Consider the following 21,553-nt stretch of genomic DNA (forward strand, 5'->3'; position numbering starts at 1 on the left):
AGAGTTTCTCTCTGATTAAAAAAAAAAAATCATGCCGATCTCCTTTATCTTCTCTGCAGAAAATCAAATTTATTACTGTGGCCAATATGAAAGCTACTTTACTCATTTACTCATTGCTGGCAGATTTTTATCAACATCATTGATTGGCCTTTAATATTGACGGGACTGTCTGTAAATTTTCTCAATTTTATATTGTAACCGTACGACATCAATAATTCAAGTTGGCAGAGAGAACGTGATTCAAAGTTAATGACGTTTAATGTTGATGGGACCGTAAATTTTCTCAATTTCATATTGTAACTGTACGATAGCAATAATTCAAGTTGGCAGAGAAAAAATGATTCACATTCACAAGTTCTCAATGTGATTCAGAAATCAGAAGATGAAGACTCATTACTTCAGGTGTCCACGTTCGGCTCCACTCTTCCTAACCTGCGCCTATATGTTTTAAAAAATATTCGGTAGATCTTTCTATATAGATAGCTCATTCGAGAGAAACATTGTGCCAATTAATCCATAGTAACTCAGCTTTGGCATAACTTAGATAATTCACAAGCTGAGTACTGTCCCTCATACTTTCCTGTATCTACATGAAAGTCTTTGTTTTGTGATCTAAGCCAAATCCCCAGAAAAACAGCTCCCTCATGTGCTGAAAGTGTTACGCTGATTGTTTTCATTTATCCTACTGGTTGCGGTCGACATCAGGTATTTCTTAGTTGCTTTAGTTGGAATTTGACATTTTACTTTGTAGGTCAAAGGAGAGGACAGAGACCTACATCTTGTTTATAATAAGAGTAGTTTAAGTACTTAATTCCTTATTTTATTACAAGAAGGATTTTAATTGCACTCTCATGTTCAAAGTGAAGGAATTTGAAGAGAAACTTGATGATAAGTTATATATAAATCAAATAGATAAGGTACGTCCTTTAATTCAATTCCAATCTTCAATTCTATTTGTTATTTTATTTGTTTATATATTTATTCTTTAAATACAAAAAACAAGATTGCGAGGACAGGTTCGTCCTGGCAAATTCCAAAGAAATGCTTGGGATATAGAAATGGAGAGACAAGTACACCAAATAGTCTATTGGGAGAAGTATGACTTAAGTTCGTAATTTCATCTGCTCCAAAATTCAGAAGTCATATATAAACCAAAGAGATAAGGTACATTCTTTAGTTCCGATACAATTTTATTGGCTATTTAATCTTTTTGAGAGGCATGGAGATCCAATTTCCTTCTTCAATTTTGCTCTGCTTCAAAAATTCTTGCTCTTTAATTTGACTTTTTGATTAATCATTTTTACTCATTTTTGAAATGTTGATGCAAGGGACACCTTTCTATTATATATTCCTAATTATATGTAGAATATGATCTCAAAACTTTTACAATGATAATGGTGGGTTTAAAACAGTTACTCATTAAACCACCCTACATGCTAATTACTATTAATTTACAAGTGTTTTTCAGCTTTTAAAAAGGTTCCGTATGGTGTACGGAACTTACCAAATACCCTACCTTCATCTCTCATCTTTTGACATTTGTTTCCTTTTATGTTATCTCTATATGTATTACGTCAAAGAAATTCTTAGGTGGGGGTTTCTCCACCACGTAGATTTACGGCTAGCCAATTAGAAGAAATGAAATTTTTCATCTTTTTCAAAACTGCCCCTACTCCCTAAAGTGCAATACCCAAAACACTTATCTGTTGGGCAGTGATTGGTCCTCCTTACCACATGTCCGTGCAGTCCTCGCCACGCAAGATTCTCTTATTACATCATCAATATATATATCTTTCAAGGTTGGGTGATCAAATCAGTGACATAAAAGTGAATTGGGTGACTGAAATTATCTACTAGTTCTTAAAGAAGTTTTACACATAATCATAAGAAATATTTGAACAGAAGTTCACTCCGAGGAATTTATATCCTCCCTCAGAGCAAGTTTAGCGGTGTTGTACTTCTTGCCTGGTCTCCATCGGCCAAAAAAAGAAAAGAAAAAAGATTGGTCTCTTCCTGACCCAAGTCACTCACCAGGTCAATTTCCTACCCAGCATGCTCAGCTTTCAGCGTGGCCCAACTAAAAAACGTAGCTGACGCCAGCGAAACAGTCAAAAGATAGGACATGATTGTAATGGCACCTAGTGCGCCGTTTTTTGTTCTGTAGAGCAATATTAGCCGAGAAATTTTTAAGTAGAGCAAACGTACCAGCCATGTGATACGTCCAGCCAATCATATCTCTCTATTTTTTTAATTGAATTTCAAAACTAACCATGTTTAATTATAATGAAATACTCAAAATACCTTCTGCATAGACAATGATTCGCTTGGTGTACGGTCACGTAGCACGCCTGCCCTACCTAAGAATCTCTCATATTAACCTTCTGCCACGCACATGGCTCCTTCTCATTGGATGGACTTTAATTTCATGCTGCTACGTGGCTTCGTCCCAGAATGAATATACACATGCGCACGAGGAGCAGTGGCAGAACTTGAAAGTTATCTTTGGAGGGGCCAAAAAAAAAAAAAAAACTATTATAAAAAATAAATAAATAATATTTTTGCTATTTTTCTATAAATGTACATATTAAAATCTGTTTTAATGTTTTCCTTTAAAAAATTTCTTTCTCCAAAACACCAATAACTAGGTTAGAAGTAATTACACTCAACATTGAAGAATTAATTAATAGTTTCCTTTCACAAAACATAGGAAACATAGCACTTTAGGAAAATGGAGGGTCATATGAGCAACTCAGCTTCCCCATATCTTTATTTTTTTTCTATTTTAGGGAAAAATTTGGTTATTTTGCTCCAATAGATTTCCTATAATTATTCCTAGAATAGAGATAGTGATGAGAGAAAAAATAAAATTATCTATATTTACAGCAATCTGTAAAATTTTAGGGAATGATTTCGAGAATAATTTTGAAATCTGTAAAATAGCGAATCTGTTAGAATTGGAGCAGAATTTTTTTTGGAGATTTTAACTTTTTCTTCCTTAGAAATTAGAATAGAGAAATTATAGAGAAGTTGATAGAGATGCTCTAACTTAATTGTTTTATATTTTCTGAAATAATTTTCAGCCAATCACACATAGCCACATCATATTTTAAATGATTATTTTTTTTTTGTGCGGGGGGAGTGCGGGCGGGCCACCTCTTGGCCCAATAACGTTCCGCCACTGATATTGAGGAAATGAGGAGTGATGAAATGGTTGTGCATGTTAATTATTGAGAGCGATAATTACAGAGAGCATTCGTAGGGTGAAAGCAAAGGTTATGGAGGAGATGAGTAAGAATGTAAGCACAATCAATCTTAGATTGATGCTCTTGTTAATATTTTTTCAAGTGATAAGGAAGTGGCTGAATTGCAAGCGAAACTTGATAGTGAGTTGAACAAGATTGACGGCCTTACAGAATTTCATGTCTTTCGAGCCACGAACATTTTAGCTCGTCAACATGACCTGCTGAGAGTGTTCTTCGGCATGTCCGAGGAAAGGAAACAGACATATGCTACATATCTGTTGGAACATGGCGTATGATAAAACATAGGTTATATTCCACTTCTTTTTAGTTACATGGGAAGGGATCAAAGCACATATTTCGTCTTCTTATCTAGTCAGCTATGATTATATTATGTGATAAACGACAAGGTTACAACTAGGCCTGACATTTAAACATGTAACCTGCAAACCCGCACGCTAAAAACCCGCACAAACCCGCCCGTTTATTAATCCAGGCTAAAAAAAGCCTGCACTCAAAAAACTCGCAAATTAACGGGTTTTGCAGGCTAAATCCATTGGAACCCGTTGGAACCCGTTAACTAAAAATCATTCCCAAAAACTCATTTCCCCTTACACATACGGGTTCCTTTTTTTTTTTTCAACCAAGACATTTTTATAATTTTTCTTATTTCCCATAAGGATCTAACAGTTGGATCTTCGTATACTATTCAAAAGGAGATCTGTGAGGATTCGATCGTTGGATCGTCGTATAATTTTGTGAGGATGATTCTAAAGGCGATTTGGGACGATCCAACCGTTGGATCTTCGTATAATTGTGCAAAGATGATTCAAAAGGCGATCCATGAGGATCCGACCGTTGGATCGTCATATAATTTTGTGAGAATGATTCTAAGGGCGATCCGGGACGATCCAACCGTTGGATCTTCGTACAATTTTGAGAGGAAGAATCTAAGGGCGATCCGTGAGGATATGACCGTTGGATCATAGTATAAATCGATAAAGATGATCATCTAGGTGATTCGTGAGGATTTGACGGTTGGATAGTCTTATAATTTTGAGAGGATGAACCTAAGGGCGATCCGTGAGGAACTAACCGTTGAATCATCGTATAAATCAGTAAAGATGATCATCTAGGTGATCCGTGATGATTCAACCGTTGGATCTTCATATAATTTTGAGAGGATGAACCTAAGGGCAATCCGTGAGGATCTGACTGTTGGATCATCGTATAAATCGGTAAAGATAATATTCTAGGTGATCCGACCGTTGGATCTTCGTATAATTTTGAGAGTATGAACTTAAGGGCGATCCGTGAGGATCTGACCGTTGGATCATCGTATAAATCAGTAAAGATGATCTTCTAGGTGATCCGACCGTTGGATCTTCGTATAATTTTGAGAGAATGAACCTAAGGGCGATCCGTAAGGATCCGACCGTTGGATCATCGTATAAATCAGTAAAGATGATCCTCTAGGTGATCTGTGAGGGTCTGACCTTTGGATCGTCGTATAATTCTGATTTGTGAATTATTTTTTGTCAAAAAAAGGAAAGGAAAAAAAATCTAAAAAGATAGAAAATAAAAAATTTCAAAATAGAAAACCAAAAAGTTCATATAGAGAAAATGGCAAATGAGGGGGATATATATAAGTCTTAATTGATTTTAATTGCTTTGATAAAAAGTTAAAAAAAAATTAAAAAAATGTTTACGGGTTTTAACGGGTTCCAATGGAAAACCCGCAAACCCGCTGGGTTTGGCCCGCGAAACCCGTTAAGCTAACGGGTTCTTACCGGGTCGGCCCGTTAAAAACCCAACCCGTTAAGAACCCGCACCGTACCCGCACTATACCTGCACGTTGCCAGGCCTAATTACAACTTGTTTTGCGTACTTCATTAGTCACTAATGGAGATTATTTTTGGCTATACAAAAAAAAAAAGAAAAAAAAAGAAGAGAATTAATGATATATCAAGATACAGCTTCATAAAAATCCAATTCCATAAAAATATTCTAAAAAGTTGTGAAAAATTCTTTATAAATACGTAAAAAATAAAAAAAAATTCACAAAATTTTTAATTACCTAAAATTAATATCTCTTAATCGATAGGTCTTCCAAAATGTTCATCATTACTATTTATTTACATCATATATTTCTCATTTACAATAAATAAATTAATATAATATTGAATAAACAGTGTCCTGACCCAGTGACTCAAACATAATGGATGGAAAAAAAAAACATTAAAAAAAAAAAATAGTGAATGGTGTTCTAACCCAGTGACCTAACGGGTAAACTTGCTCTCACCATTATTACTCTCATATTGCAAGGTGCACACCTCAGTCCTTGTCATGCATTTTTTTTTTTTTGAAAGGGGTTTGGAATCCAGCCTAGCTGGGAGGCTCAGCCCCACAACCGGTTCCATTTATTATATTAATTTCATAATTTTGCAACGAGGGGGACATAATACCTGAACCCCGTGCTACAACAGAACTAAGAGAATAATCCTAGTAGAGTACATCCTGAATAATAGCAAGAGTCTCATTTAGCCAAACATCATCATTGGAAAATAAGCTAGCAAGGTGGGCAAGTCTATGTGCCACACCATTTGCTTTACAGTAAGCATGCCAAACCCTTACAGATCGAAAAGCAGACATATAATCTCTACAATCATCAAGAATCCGACTTACCTCTGAAAGGTTTTCCTCCTTACTATTGAGTGCAGCAATCAGAAGGGCAGAGTCACTCTCAATGTCAATGTCCGTCCAACCTTGGTGTATACCAAGAAGAAGACCAACCCTGTGCGCCTCAGCCTTCATATTAATAGCTGAGTGTGCATGCAGAAAAGGCCTCACAATAGCTGCCAACCCTATGCCCAAATCATCCCTGACCATTACCCCAATACCTCTAGTTCCACTCTCATATCAGAATGCACCATCAATGTTAAGTTCAGCCTACCCCGTGGAGGGCATTCCCACTCAGTCAGTGGTCTTTTCTTCTTCCTTATAGCCTTGGTATGGTACTTCTGGAACTCAGTCAAACTGTTAACACACCAACTAATCATGTGCATGGGTTGAAACGTACCCCCCTCCCAGACTAGTTTATTTCTCTATGTCCAAATGGTCCAAAGAGACATGAACAAAAAGTCAATCTGATCACCACCCAACACCTCCACAAGATCAATGATCCACTCCTTCAAAGTCGACGCTGCATGCGACTTGGCCTTCAGATGCAAAGGAACATAGTCCCAGAAATTCTTTAACTCATCACAATCTTTAAATATATATGTTTTCCCGTTTCCACTGAGGTATGACAAAACATGCAATTAATATCAACCAAATCAACTTTACGTGAAGAGAGGGCAAACCTGGTAGGTAGGATGCCTTGGATGAGTCTCCACATGAAGACCTTGACTTTAGGGGCCACCGAAGCCTTCCAAAGCTTGCTCCAAAAAAGATGAAAAGGACCTCCATCTCCACAGGATGAAGAGGGTATGGCCTTTGCCAGTTTCATTGATTGACAGAAAGCATGGTACCCACTGCGCACATTATAAACCCCTTTTTTTTATCGAAGTGCCACATAATTCTGTCATCAGTTTTTCGTGAACTTAGAGGAATGGAAGCAATTTTCTGCACTTCTTCATTTGTAAACAATTCCTCCAGAACCTCAAGTATCCAACCTCCACCGTCTACATCAATCACCTCAGCCACCGACCTGTTTTCAGTTCCTTACATAATTAGGGAGAAGGGCCGAAAAGAATAGGGAATGGGGAGCCAAGGATCACTCCAGAGTGAGATAGTTGATCCACACCCACTTGATACCTGCATCCCTTCTGGAGCACTACTCTCCCCGCCATAATACTACGCCATGTATAAGAAGCACCTTTCTTCAACTCCGCATCCATGAAAGAGCATGTAGGGAAGTATTTAGCTTTCAGTAATCTCACAATTAATGAGTCCGGCCTTTGTATTAACCTCCATCCTTGTTTAGCCAAAAGAGCAAGATTGAATACGTGCATATTCATAAAGGGCAATGATATAGGGCCTCAATGAGGCCTAAGATTTGTGGCCTCAAATCCTAAGTGTCATGCCATGTAAGTAAATAAACATTTATTTTCAATTCCATATAATATATCTTGCCACATCATACTATTTCAACACCAACTTTACCCTTTTACATTTCCTTTTAGATGTTAGGAGGTGCATCAATTACATTAATGAATTTAATTAAGTGAAAAAAAATATTAGCTATTAATTATATATTAATTTAAGGGATATGTCTACAGATTCTTTGATCAATATTTTTCTTCATTTAATTAAATTTTATCATTTAATTTTTCTTCCCAAATGGTATTAATATATTGAATTATGTGTCAAGAAATAGACGTTAACTTTTCTTTCCAAATATTGATTAATTTATCCACAAAAATATAGCATTAGTAAATTGAATTTGGGAAATACTTATGTCTAAATTAAGATGTAAGAAAAAATTACACGTTAGCAACCATTAATTAACATCTACAATCTAAATATAAGGGAAAGACGAACAAAAAATAATAAATTCAGATCTAACTTTTAAACCCTAGCTACATAAAGAGAAAACAATGAACAAAAGAATAAATACAGTTATATGAATATGTATTTTTCACATTATATTTTCAAAATTTGCAGGAACCCAACAAAGGTTGAATTCATATACATGTGTTATACAAATCTGTTAATCGAATGTACGTGCAAATCTATTGACTGAATTTCATGAAATTTTTTCTACTCTTGATTGAAGAAAAAAAAATTGTTATCTAAATCTAAGCATGAGTGTAATGAAAAAGAAATGAAAGAAAGCCATTTTTTTTTAGAAGAAAGCCAAAATAATTTTTGAGGTAGAAAACCAAAATAATTTAGAGTCATTAGATTTTGGAAGGATAAGATGGTCTTTTTCTCAAGAATTACGTGGCATGATTTGACAAATACGTGATTTGTGTAGATGACATGGCATGACACCTAAGATTGAGGCCACAAATCTTAGGCCTCATTGAGGCCACAAATCATTTTCCATTCATAAAACCCATTCCACCCTCCAACTTGGGCCGGCATAATTTTTCCCAAGAGAGCCAATGTATCTTTCTAACATCCTCCGTGCCTCCCCACCAAAACCTCGCCATTAATTGATGCATCTCGTTACACAAATGTTTAGGCAACTCAAAACAGCTCATAACATAAGAAGGGATAGATTGTGCCACCGGTTTGATCAATACTTCTTTGCCGGCAATAGATAGCGTCTTCTCCCTCTACCCTTGGGTTCTATCTCATACTTTTTCATTTAGGAAAGCAAAGGCCTCCTCCTTTGAGTAACTAATTTCAGTTGGCAACCCAAGGTATTTATCATGCTTCTCCACTCTATTCACCCTAAGTATGGTTGCCAAGTCCTCCTGAAAGTCTAACTCCACATTCTTGCTGAAAGAGATACAGCTTTTCTCATAGTTCACTTCTTGACCGGATGCACTCTCATACAACTGCAGTATACTCTTCATAGTGAAGCAATCTCGCAGTTCTGCCTTGAAGAACACAAAGGAATCATCTGCAAAGAACAAATGACTAATGCTAGGAGCCCCCTGACAAATCTCAACCCCATGGAGTAGATCAGCCTGCTCGGCATGAATAATAAGTCTTGATAAAGTCTCATCACAGAGGAGGAAAAGGTATGGTGAAATTGCATACCTCTAGAGGGAATAATTCGTCTTCTAGGCACTCCATTAACCATAAAAGCATAAGAAACCGTACGAACACAGTCCATAATCCACTTCACCCAAGTCTCACAGAACCCCAATCGATACATAATGGCCTCCAAGAAAACCCATTCAAGACGATTGTACGCTTTACTCATATCAAGTTTTAGAGCACAATACCCCTTTTTCCCACTCCGCTGACGCTTCAAACAATGCGAGACCTCAAAAGCCACCAATGAGTTGTCTGAGATTAGTCTCCCTGGAACAAAAGCACTTTGGAAATGTGAAATAATGGAATTTAATAATGGTTTCAATCAGTTCGCTAGAACTTTCGAGCCAATTTTATAGATAACATTGCAAAGACTAATTGGTCGCAACTGGCCCATATACTGTGGGGTCTTAACTTTTGGAACAAGAGCAACCATAGTATGATTGATCTGTCTAAGGTGCTCCTCTGATTCCATAAACGAGCGCACTGCCGTAACTACATCTTCCCCAACCAACTCCCAAAACGCCTGGTAGAAGCACGGTGAAAACCCATCCGGGCCTGGTGCCTTGGATGGGTGCATAGCCGTGACAACATTAAGAATCTCATCAGCCTCAAATGACCTAGTCAACTTATGATTGTCAGTTGCTGTAACTATGGCAATGCTTCTAGAATATTATAGAAAATAGTGGGGTTAGAGGATGCAAACAACCGCAGAAAATAACTTAATACAATTCCCTCTAATTCGTCATCCTCTGTAACCACACCCATAAGCTGCATGTCAAGTTTTTTGGAAACTACCAAACTGACAAGGTAGTGGAACGTTATAACGTTCATTACTGGAGAATATGTCTCTTCGTAGTCGATTCCAAGGCATTGTGAGAAACCTTGCGCCACAAGGCGGGCTTTGTATCTAACAACCTCATTTTTCTCATTACACTTTCTAACAACGACCCATTTATGGCCAACAGGCTTTATACTTGGGGGTGTCAGCTTTATAGGCCCAAATACTTGTCACTTTGTTAGTGAATCCAATTCAACCTTGATCACATCTTTCCATTTGGGCCAGCATGCTTTTCATTAACATTCTTCAACAAAGCGAGGTTCGATATAATCGTGTTCTATAAATCCTTGAGCAATAGAATATGCAAACACATCATCAAGGATAATAGAATCTCGATTCAACGTCTCATGTACACCAGTGTAATTCATGGAGATCTCTATATTCCCTGGAATTGGTTCTAACATTGGAGCGTCCCCCAATGATGTCTCTTGGACATAACCATAATCTGGAATATCTTCATGAGACAGGTTATTTATGTCGATGATTGATGGATCTTTCTGTGCCAAACTCGCTTTCTTTCTTGGGCGAGAATCCATCGAACCTTTAGGCCTCCCACGTTTCCTTTCTGGGAGCTCGGCTTGAGCCACATTGCCATCACTATTATTGGTGCTGGTGCCATGCCCAATACCCCTAGGGGTGGCGCCATGTCCATGATTTTTAGGGACAGCAATCCCTGCAAGCATGTTTGCAGCAGGTATATGTGATCTTGTCACTTTAGCGATATCAGAAAACGCATCAGGCATAGAGTCTGCTACGTTCTGAAGATCGAGAATTCCCCACACTTCAATTTCGGACTGTGCGGTTTGGGGATCAAGATGAGACAAAGTAGGGACAGACCACGACAATTCTTGTCGTTCCTATTGAACATTATTGTTCCTATCTCCTCCTAACTACGGGAAGACTGTCTCATCAAAGTGACAATCCGCAAATCTAGCAGTAAATAGATCACCTGTCAAGGGTTCTACGTAGCGGATAATGGTTGGAGAGTCATATCCAACATACATGCCTAATCGTCTTTGAGGACCCATTTTGGTGTGCTGTGGCGGCGCAATTGGCACATAAAATGTACACCCAAATATGCGTAAGTGTGAGACATCAGGCTTATATCCAGTAACCATCTGGGATGCAGAAAAGGGTTGAGTGGCAGTAGGCCTCAGACGAATGAGCACAACTGCATGCAATACTGCATAGCCCCAAGCAGAAACAGGGAAATTAGTGCACATAACCAATGCTCTAGCGACCATTTGAATTCTTTTAATGGCAGCTTCTGTGAGACCATTTTGAGTGTGAACATGAGGAACAGGGTGTTCAACCTCAATCCTAATGGACATGCAATAGTCATCAAACGTTTTTGATGTAAACTCTCCAGCATTGTTAAGACGAGTTGACTTAATGGGATGATCAGGGTGGTGAGCTATTAATTTAATGATTTGTGCTAGGAGTTTAGCAATGCAGCATTTCTTGTGGACAATAGCATAACATGTGACCATCATGTCGATGCATCAACCAACACCATAAAATAACTAAACGGTCCGCAAGTTGGTTGAATATGTCCACAAATATCACCTTGGATTCTTTGTAAGAATGAAATATTTTCCTTAGTGTCATTTGCATAGGATGGTCTCGATCCTAATTTTACTAAAGAGCAGGCTTTGCAAAACGAAATATGGGCTTTAGAAGCAACCAGGGAAGTATCCGGTTAAGCCAAGCAGTCACAATTGACTTTAGAAGTAGAAAAAGGAATCAAGGAGGTATTGGTGGCGTCAATACCACTTTTGGGCCGCAGGGAGTAGGTGGCGTCAGCCCTACCTTGGATTGAATTTTGGTTCTGACTAAAAAATGGATGTCCTTGTGAAATCATTAATATACAAATCATTATATCATGACCTAGGTGTCCCAAACGGTCATGTCAAAGCCTATATGTGTCAGAATCCCATAAGTTATCTCTCATGATATGGTTGGATTCAATAATTTGAGTAGTGGTTGGTTGCATACAACCCACTAGAGCGACACATAAGTTTCTCTAATACTCGTTTATGTCCGTAGTCATTAGAGGTGATACAAAGGAACTCTTGTCCATTCTCATAATGTGTTTCCACATGAAAACCATTGGCTCTTATATCTTTAAAACTCAATAGGGTTCTTCCAGCCCTAGGAGCATATAGAGCTTCGGTGATATTAATACTTGTGCTATTTGGCAACATAAATTGAGCTGGTCCTTGACCATGAATCAATTGTGATAGTCCAGCCATCATAGTCACAGAAGATCGACTAGGCGTCATCCATAGAAATAGTTGCCTATGTCGTAATATAGTATGTGTAGTACCACTATCAACAAAGCATTCCAACTCTCTAGGAAACATACTGAAAAATAATAAAGTTCGGAATTAAAACATGTCCATGACATCGAGTAATAATACTATACTTTATTAATAAAGATAGCCAATGATTACATCAAAGGTCCCAAAAAGTCTAATCCAAAATAAAATCAAACTAAGACACATTGTAGTTACTCTATCCGTTTGGTAACTCCAATCAAATATGACCAGGAAAGTAGAGAGAGATGTTAGTGGAGCGAGGCTCTCTTAAGTACCATTAATCTCAATGACTTTCCTAGACATCATATTTCATTGGGTGCACCACATAAGAAAGAATTTAATACAATTGTCATTTATTGACTAAGGCATATTGCCATTACAAAAATTCTTGAAAAATAAAAGGACTATTCTAATCAAAGTCTGCAGCAGCTTTGTGCACTTCATCTTCAGCTTTGAAGTCCTCTATGGTGAGATTGACATCTCCACCATCTTCTTCTTCTGCAAGGTACACTTCTTGCTCCCTTAGGTCCCTGTATACCCTGTATCTTGAAGCTAGTTGCTCGCTTGCCTTGCATTTTGCATTGCTTGAACCAATGCTCACTTGATCCACATCGATGACACATGTCATTGTGGTTGCCTCTCTTTAATTGAGGTGCACGTTGTGCACATTGTGGGTATTCCCTAGGAGGGTTGGCACCACCACCACGACCCATGGCGCTTCCACCACGAGCCATGGCGCCACCACCACAACCAGGGATACCATGACCACCTCTCCCACGTGTGGCATTGCCACCACATGTATTCGTACCAAACCTGCGGTTGCCTTCCTTGTTAGGGCAGTTATATGGACCTATATGTCCCTTATATCCCTTATTCTTAGGGCCCCGCTCCTTGCTCCCTCTTTTAGGTGCATTATAATTCGCCTCATAAACGCTCTTAGTTCCAATGGGCCTTTAATTATAATTCCTCACGAGTATGTTATCATATTTCTCATCTACAGATATGAGATTGATAAGCTGATGAAACCTCGTGATCTGTTCAGCATTGACTTCAGTGCGGTATTGCTTTGATACCACAATGGCTGAAACGGGGAAGTTGGAGAGAGTTTTCTCAATTAGCTCTTGCTCTGTGACATGTTGTCCACAAAACCTTAACATGGATTGTAGGCGAAGAGGTTCTGAATTATATTCAACAACATACTTGAAATCAGCAAAGCGCAGATTATTCCATTGAACCTTCAAGTCAGGGAGGAGGGAATCTTGGACATTGCCAAAGCTCTCTACTAGCGCTACCCATAGCTCTCTTGCATCCTTGATCGACATATACTCCAATCTGAGTGCCTTGTCCATATGGCGTCGCATCAAGATAACAGCTTGAGTATGCTTTGTAGGTGTTCGCACGAACACACAATCCGGGTTAGGTGCCTGGATTATGGGTAATATTCCCTTTGAAGTGAGGTGGTTCTCAACATCGGTTACCCAACTTTGGTAATCCGAGCCTGTTAAGTCAAGCATGGAAAAGTCGAGTCTAGGTTCATTTGACATCCTGAAAATAAGAAGAGAAGATATATTAGTTTCGGAGCTAAACTTCCACGAAAACTAAAATAATAAGATTTCCGAGCTATGGTACCAAGAAAACAATTTCCAAGAATCTCTTTTGGATTAGACCAAACAATAATGTTTTAATATGGTCACAATTTGATGCTTACAGACGCTCTTAGTCCGAGCATTATGAACACTCTTAGTTCGTTAAGCGTGAATCCCTACAATTTCGCTTTATTAAATAATCAAACCCATGTTCGTATATTGAAAATCCTGGAGAAAATAAAGAAATTGAAAAGACAAGAAAGCAGGAACTTTAATCTTTAAAACTTGTTGAAATTAGGAGCAGATTCGCTTCCGAACAGCTCCCACTTCGAATGGTGTATAGATCTCAAAACGACTCCAAAAATTAAAAGTTACAAAAATTGATGGGACCCACTATATCAATTGAGACGGATACTACTGCCTTTATCATTATTTGAGACGTTCTTAATAATTTCGTCTCTACTATATATTATTAGAGACGCCTTTCTTATTCCGTCACTAGGCTCTGTCTCTAAAGCCTACTTTTGGTGTAGTGAATTTGGGGGTAAGATAGAAGAGGCAGAGACGAAAAACATTGATGAAGGAAGGATTTTGATCTGAGGTCCCGATCAAGATGTTTTGGGGTGTGCAAACAGGATGATCTGCACATAAACGAGCGTTCTGCTGTGCTGCAGGGGCAGTAGGAGGCACACGGGTGCTCAAGGGCTGCAGAAGTAGCGCACGGTATGGCTAACAAGGGCTAGGAGCTTGAGGCAGTTTTTGGTGAAAGAAATTTCGGGTGTTAGGGTTTTTTTTCCTAGCTAGGGCTTAGGTTAGAATATCCTGCTGATAACGTGTTGTAGAGAATTAGAAAAATGTATTGTATTCATCTCACCATGAGGTTTATATAGGGTTACATCATGTATACAAAAGGCAATACATAATAGCTATACTAATCAATCGCATATTACAAGTATGTCAATCACATACATTACGAGTCTGTTAATTGCATATATTACGATTCTGTCAATCGCATATATTAAGCAATACATATTGCATGAATAGTCATTATCATTCACAACTATATTTATATAACATAACATTGCTCTTTCTTTTACTATTTGGACCATATTAGCGTATAAATGTAGGAATGGCTTCTTGCTTAAAAATGTCAAAAATCTAAAACATAGTGTTGCGTACTAAATTTCAATTAAAAAATAAGAAGAAAATACTTGCAAATAGTTCCCTTATAGCCCACTGAATGAAAACCAACATGTCCTTATGAGTTTAGAACCCTAATTAAATACCTGGGTATGGTACAATGGACTAGGTTGAACCGATCCCAAATATATCACTACTCAAGAATTACCTAGCATAGGCCTGTTCATTTCTAAGAGCAACTCCAACAGCTTCCAAATATTTTGATTTTTCTCTATTTTATAGAAAAGTGAGTATCTTTTGGTCCAACAGATCCCCTATAGCTTTTACTATTTTAGGAATAGTGAGGAAAGAGGAAATAAAATTTTCTAAATTTACTGCAATCTTTAAAATTTTAAGGAAGAATTATGGAGATTTTAGATATTGTTATAAAATAGGGAATTTGTTGGAGTTGGACATGAAAAATTGCTTAAAGCTATGACTTTTGCTTCCCTATAATATAAAAATTATAGAGAATCTGTTGGAGTTGCTCTAAGTGTCTGAAAGTTTAGAATTGATCATTCTTGTCACAAATATGCTAGGCTAAGCACTTGCACATAGGCCGATAAAGTGTGGGCTTGCATGTGGAATGTAGGACCTGCTTTATTTCTATCCGACAACCTTATTAGTTACATTATGAAAAAAAATTTGAGTTATACCTAGGTTCTTCTAAATCTAATGTCATTTTTTTTTAATAAAAAAAATAGAGGATCAGGCAATATTATTTCTTCTGCGACAACCGATTTGAAGTGACTAGCACCCACCCAGAATCTCGAAAGAAAGGGGGCCATCTCAACCGAAAACCCACCGCCCGTCCCTCTATTTTATTTTATTAATAAAAGAAGAGAAAGTACAAGAAGAGAGATGGAGATATGAACCAAAATCTCTCTGAGAACAAAATGAAGTTAAGTACTCAAAGTCAGCACTAAGTTAAAATAGTTACGAACTGATGAATAGAAAAAGTGTATCTAGTAACCATGCATATATATATATGTGTGTGTGTGTGTGTGTGTGTGTGACCATGCAATAACCACTTATGTGGAACACACATATAGTGCCTCAGCAACCATGCAGCAGAAACCACCATAACCCAAGCCTACGTTTTCCTGAAATCTATCAAGCACATTAGAATTAGCTAATATGGAAATTCAATAAACCTTGCAGATTGTGAACAAAGGCAGGCAAAGCATAAGGAGGGCAAGAGTCCCACCAATAATGCCCCTCATGATCCACCCTATAGTTAGCTAAGCAGTCAGCCACTTGATTCCCTTCTCGATAAATATGCGAAAATCGAATTTGCATTGAGGAGAGAATGGTACAACAATTGACTCAATCAACACTTGAATGCCAAGGGACTGAGCAAATTTTATTGGCAAGAAAGTGAATTGCTACCGCTAAACCACACTCAATCCAGAGAGAAGTCCATCATTTTCTTGATGTTATTGAAACTGCATGAATAATGGCTTGAAGCTCTACTTCTAGGGCAGTAGTATTACCCACGAAACCAGCAAAACAACCCATACAATTGCCCAAGTGATCATGAAAAATACCTCCATAGCCCACGAGCCCCGGCGTCCCACGAGCAGTACCATTAGTATTAACCTTTAACTGAAAAACACAAAGAGCATGCTAATTTACTTCACGAAATTTGATGTGTTCTTGAGGCTCTACTGCTGATTCCAAGAGCACTAAATATACAAAGCTCATCTACTAAGTTACGCATAATTCCAAAACCCCAAGAATCAACCTCTCGAATTTGCAGCTTTTTTTTTTTTTTTTTTTTTTTTTTAAAAAAAAAAAAAAAAAAACCCACCCCATTCCCACCCTTGATGGGGCTCGAACTCTTGACCTCTTGAACTCTCGAATTTGCAGCTTGCTAGAGCAAATCAAATAATCAGCAATTATGTGATGCTCATCAAAATCAATAGAATTTCTAGCATCCCAAAGAGAGTAAAAGCCAGCTCCCATCATTCCCCACCACAATAATTGCAATTGAGTACCAAAACCATGTTGTAGTGGGTAAGAGAAAAAAGCATATATATCCAGGACAAGAGTATTGACTTTAAACCAAGATAAAAATACAGACCAGACCATCATAGATAGAGAGCACTAAAAATAAAAAGGTGGTGGGCATGACAGAGAGAGCACATAGAGGCAAAAGAAAAGCCTTGCTAAAGTAAGAGATCATTTGTTAAAAGCTTACTATGAAGAAATTTCCATAAAGTAACAGATTCTCGAGGACGAAAGTACTGACGCCAAACCCATCTATCCCAAAGAACAATTGCCTATTTACTCCTCTTTAACTCATAGGCTATAGATAAACATAAACTCCCATTCGAAGAATCCAATCACACTAGCATGTCCTCCATGTCTGAATAAGGACGCCTAACAACTGAAATTTCTGACTAAAGTGCAACAAGATCAACAATTAAATTAGTAAAGCAATACCCAAAGCCATCTTTGACCAAATCAGAAATTTTGCCATGCCAAGTTGATGCTCAATACCCAATGTATCAACAACTAAACCATTAAGCCAATTACCATGCCAAAAATCAATTGAACGACCATTGCCCACTAACCATTTAGAGCTGTAAAAAATATCCATAAACATGGGTCGCATGCCAGACCAAATAGATGATTTTTTGTAGTAAGAACATGGCTGACCTGAACGTTGAAGAAACCGAGCAGAAAAAAAAAAAAAACAAACAAACAAACAAACAGCCGCTGGTGTAGACTTAGTTAAGAAATCCCAAAATTTTTTTAGGAGGAAAGCCTTATTAAGAGCCATAATATTATGAACTCCAAGATCTCCTTCTTTCAATGGAGCACAACACTTTTTCCAAGAAACCAGATGATAGGCTCTAGAAGACACATTGTCGGTTCAAATAAAATTCCTCATCCAATTTTGAACTTGTAGCAATACAGTTCTTTGCCAAGCATAAATTGTGAAACTATGGGAAAGCATACTAACCACCACAGAATAGACCAGAGTTACCTGTCCTACCTTGGAAAGAGAATGCCCTCTCCAAGTAGACATAACATTACGAATTCGATCAGCCAAAACTTGGAAGTAAATTCGCTTTGATCTGCCAACAAAAATTGGCACGACAAGGTACATGAAGGGAAATTTACCCACTAAAACACCTAACCAAGAATAAATTAGAGTACGACAATGAACAACTAAACATGAGACTTGGTTTTGTTCACCAACTAGCCCGAGTTGAGTCCGTACTCCTTAAAGAAAGCCATACGATTTAGTAGTCTTCTTTTATCTCCCTTGCAAAAAACCATTATATCATCAGCAAATAAAACATGAGAAGGGACTTTCACAGCACGAGGAGAGGGAATAGGTTAGACATACCCCATATCAACTAGACGCAAGATACCACGGCTATGAAGCTCTTCAGCAAGACAAAAAAGAAGAGGAAGAAGTAGATCACCTTGTCGAACTCCACGGCTACAACCAAAAAACCCCACTGGAGAGCCATTAAATAATATGGAGAGTCGAGCTGAAGCCAATGTAGAACTAATCCATTCTTCAAAAGTTGCATGAAAACCAAAAGCATTAAAAGGAAGTCCCAATTCAGAGTGTCAAAGGCCTTTGCTACATCAAACTTAATAGCAACATTCCCTCCACGACATTTATTATCCAACAAGTTTACACATTCAGAAGTCATAAAGATGCAATGAGAGATTTGTCTTCCTTTCAGAAGAGCAAATTGATTCGGCAATATAATCCTGGAAGCAATAGGAGCAAGCCAGTCTGCCAGTATGCAAGTAATAATTTTAAAAGAAAAATTATGACGCAGTCGGAAGTAACAGGGTTTACAAGCAAGAAACCCTAAAAAAATAAATCTAGAGTCCACCAGAGAATTTGAGAAAAATCTCTCATTTTATTAAACTTGATATGATAAAACTAATTCTAGTACAAAGCATAATAGTGCTTATATAGGCATCCAAAATCCAAAATCATAATCTATCAAGAAATCCTAAAGAATCCAAATTAAAAGAAAACTAAAAACCTAAAATAAAAAGAATCCTAAAACAAATGTAAGACAAGCCTAAAAATATTAAATCCCGAATTGGATAATTAAAACGATATATTTTGGCTTAAATATGTTAGGGCTCATAAAAGTGAGTCTTGACTATCTAGTCATTCCCATTCCGGAAAGGTATCGTGCGTCTCAAATGGACATTTTGGCAAAAAGTTGATCAAATCTGATTCACAATTAAGACCTGACTTTTCTCACGAGAAACCTGAAAAGTCCAAAACCAAATTTTCTTGGATATTGCAATGGCTAGTAACCTCATTATGCGTGAATTATCTATTTTCCAATCACTCTTCTTGATTTCACGCTGCTTCTTTATTTTTCTAGTTTTCCGGCTAAACCAAGCTCATTCTCATTCTACATCATTCTCCTCCACTATGAAAGAACTCGCCCTCGAGTTCCTCTTGAATAAAGGACAAGAATAGGTAGACAAAAGACTTGAGAAAAAATTAGACAATTGAACCTGTGGATTATTGACAGGATCTTTTGCATATTTTGATGGCACAATCATGAACCCAACACCATAGATGAGTCTGTCATATGCATTTTGGCTTTCATAGGCAACCGTAGTAGATTCTTCTTGGCTCTCAAGGTTGCATTCTTGAATGGTATCTGGTTCTGAGTGATTTATTTCAAGCTCTAAGACTTCTTCATTATTAATAACCATGCCTACATGAACAATTTCATCTTTAACCTCTTCTTGGTCATGACGGATGATTTCTTGCGGAGCATCTTCCATTAGAAATTCTTTTGACTTTTCTTCAGATAAACTATAAATCTCAACAGGCAAAGAAAACTCTTTGGACTTCAACTTCTTCTCAAAAACCTTAAAAAGGTAATTTTTGATCGAAAAATCTCTAGGTAGAAATTTTTCACTAAGAAGACATTTCATCTTGCACCATGTTAGAACACGCTCTTTTCCTTGCCTTTGACGAGAGCTCTGCAACTGATCCCACCAATAAGCAACATCTTTTTTTAGCTTTCGAGAAACCATCTTAGCCTGCTTGTGTTTTGGAACCTCCATGATCTCAAAGAATCTATCCACTTCAACCTGCCAATCTAGAAAATCCTCCACGCTTATGTGACCAAAAAAGTAAGGAATATGAGCCTTGGTTATGAGATCTTGGGAATCAAGATCAACATCACCTCCACCACCATGTGGAGCCCTAGCACATTGTCCTTCCCCGCCTCCGTTATAGTTGGTGTTGTTGTTCCTTCCTTCCAACAAGCCACAAAATTCTGCCATTTGAGCGTTCATGACTGCCATTTGAGTGTTCACAGCAGCGGTCATCTGAGCAATCATATGAGTGGTAAGGGCATCCAAATCCGCTCTTGTTATTGGAGTACGTTCATCAACCATTGCTACAAAGGTAAATAAAAGAGACAGAAAAGACCTGCTTTGATACCACCTGATGCAGTCGGAAGTAACGGGGTTTACAAGCAATAAACCCTAAAAAGATAAATTTGGTGTCCACAAGAGAATTTAAGAAAAAAAATCTCTCATTTTATTAAATTTGATATGATAAAACTAGTTCTAGTACAAAGCATAATAGTGCTTATATAGGCATCCAAAATCCTAAATCATAATCTATCAAGAAATCCTAAAGAATCCAAATTAAAAGAAAACTAAAAACCTAAAATAAAAAGAATCCTAAAACAAATGTAAGACAAGCCTAAAAATATTAAATCCCTAATCAGATAATTAAAACGATATATATTGGCCTAAATCTGTTAGGGCTCACAAAAGTGAGTTTTGAAGATCTCGTCGTTCCCATTCTGGAAAGGTGTCATGCTTCTCAAACGGATATTCTAGCTAAAAGTTGATCAAATCTGATTCACAATTAAGACCTGACTTTTAGCACGAGAAACCTTAAAAGTCCAAAACCAAATTTTCTTGGATATTGCAGCGGCTAGTAACCTCATTATGCGTGAATTACCTATTTTCCAATCACTATTCTTGATTCCACGCCGCTTTTTTTTTTTTTTTTTTCTAGTTTTCTAGTTTTCTGGCTAAACTAGACTCATTCTCGTCCTACATCAAATTAGCCATAGCAATGGGCCGAAATTGAGTGATAACATTAGCTTCTTGAACCTTTGGAATGAGCACCGCAAAGCTGGAATTTAGATTAGGCAATATCTAATAACTTGACTGAAAGAAAGATCTTACAGCACGGACCATATCTAACCCAACTACATCCCAACAAGCTTGAAAAAAATAACCAGTATAACCATCCGGACCTGGGGCACTATCAACATTCATGGACGATACGACATTTTTTACATCTTCGATCAGCAGAAGGAATAGCAAGTAAAGAGCAATTTTCTGAAGGAATAATATTTTCAACCAGACCTGTATCAATAATACTTCCATCACCTAAAAAGGCACTTGTGAAATGTTGAACGACATGATCACTCAAAATATTAACATTATCCACCAAGTCATTCCTAATGCGAAGAGAAGTGAAAGAGGAGCGTGCTCTTCGAATTTTTGCCAAAGTATGGAAATAGCCAGTATTTCTGTCACCTTCCCTAACCCACTCACCCTAGCCTTTTCTGCCAGGAATTTTTCTTGAACCAATAAAGCATTCGAAAAAGCATCATGAGCTAAAAGCTCCTCGACATGACGCGCTTCAAT

At 37.6% G+C, this 21,553-nt stretch overlaps 1 protein-coding gene across 1 annotated transcript in view; it reads left to right on the forward strand.

The window, feature by feature from the left end:
• The first annotated feature begins 442 nt into the window (after window positions 1-442).
• Window positions 443-21,553, forward strand: part of LOC112198843 (disease resistance protein At4g27190) — a 28,873-nt gene continuing 7,762 nt past the window's right edge. The window contains exons 1-3 of the mRNA XM_040518864.1: window positions 443-705; window positions 867-917; window positions 1,004-1,164. The gene's annotated coding sequence lies outside the window, so the exon portion shown is untranslated. The remainder of the gene's footprint in view (window positions 706-866; window positions 918-1,003; window positions 1,165-21,553) is intronic.

The sequence above is a fragment of the Rosa chinensis genome, chromosome 4 (genome assembly GCF_002994745.2).
Source record: "Rosa chinensis cultivar Old Blush chromosome 4, RchiOBHm-V2, whole genome shotgun sequence".
NCBI classification, from domain to species: domain Eukaryota; kingdom Viridiplantae; phylum Streptophyta; class Magnoliopsida; order Rosales; family Rosaceae; genus Rosa; species Rosa chinensis.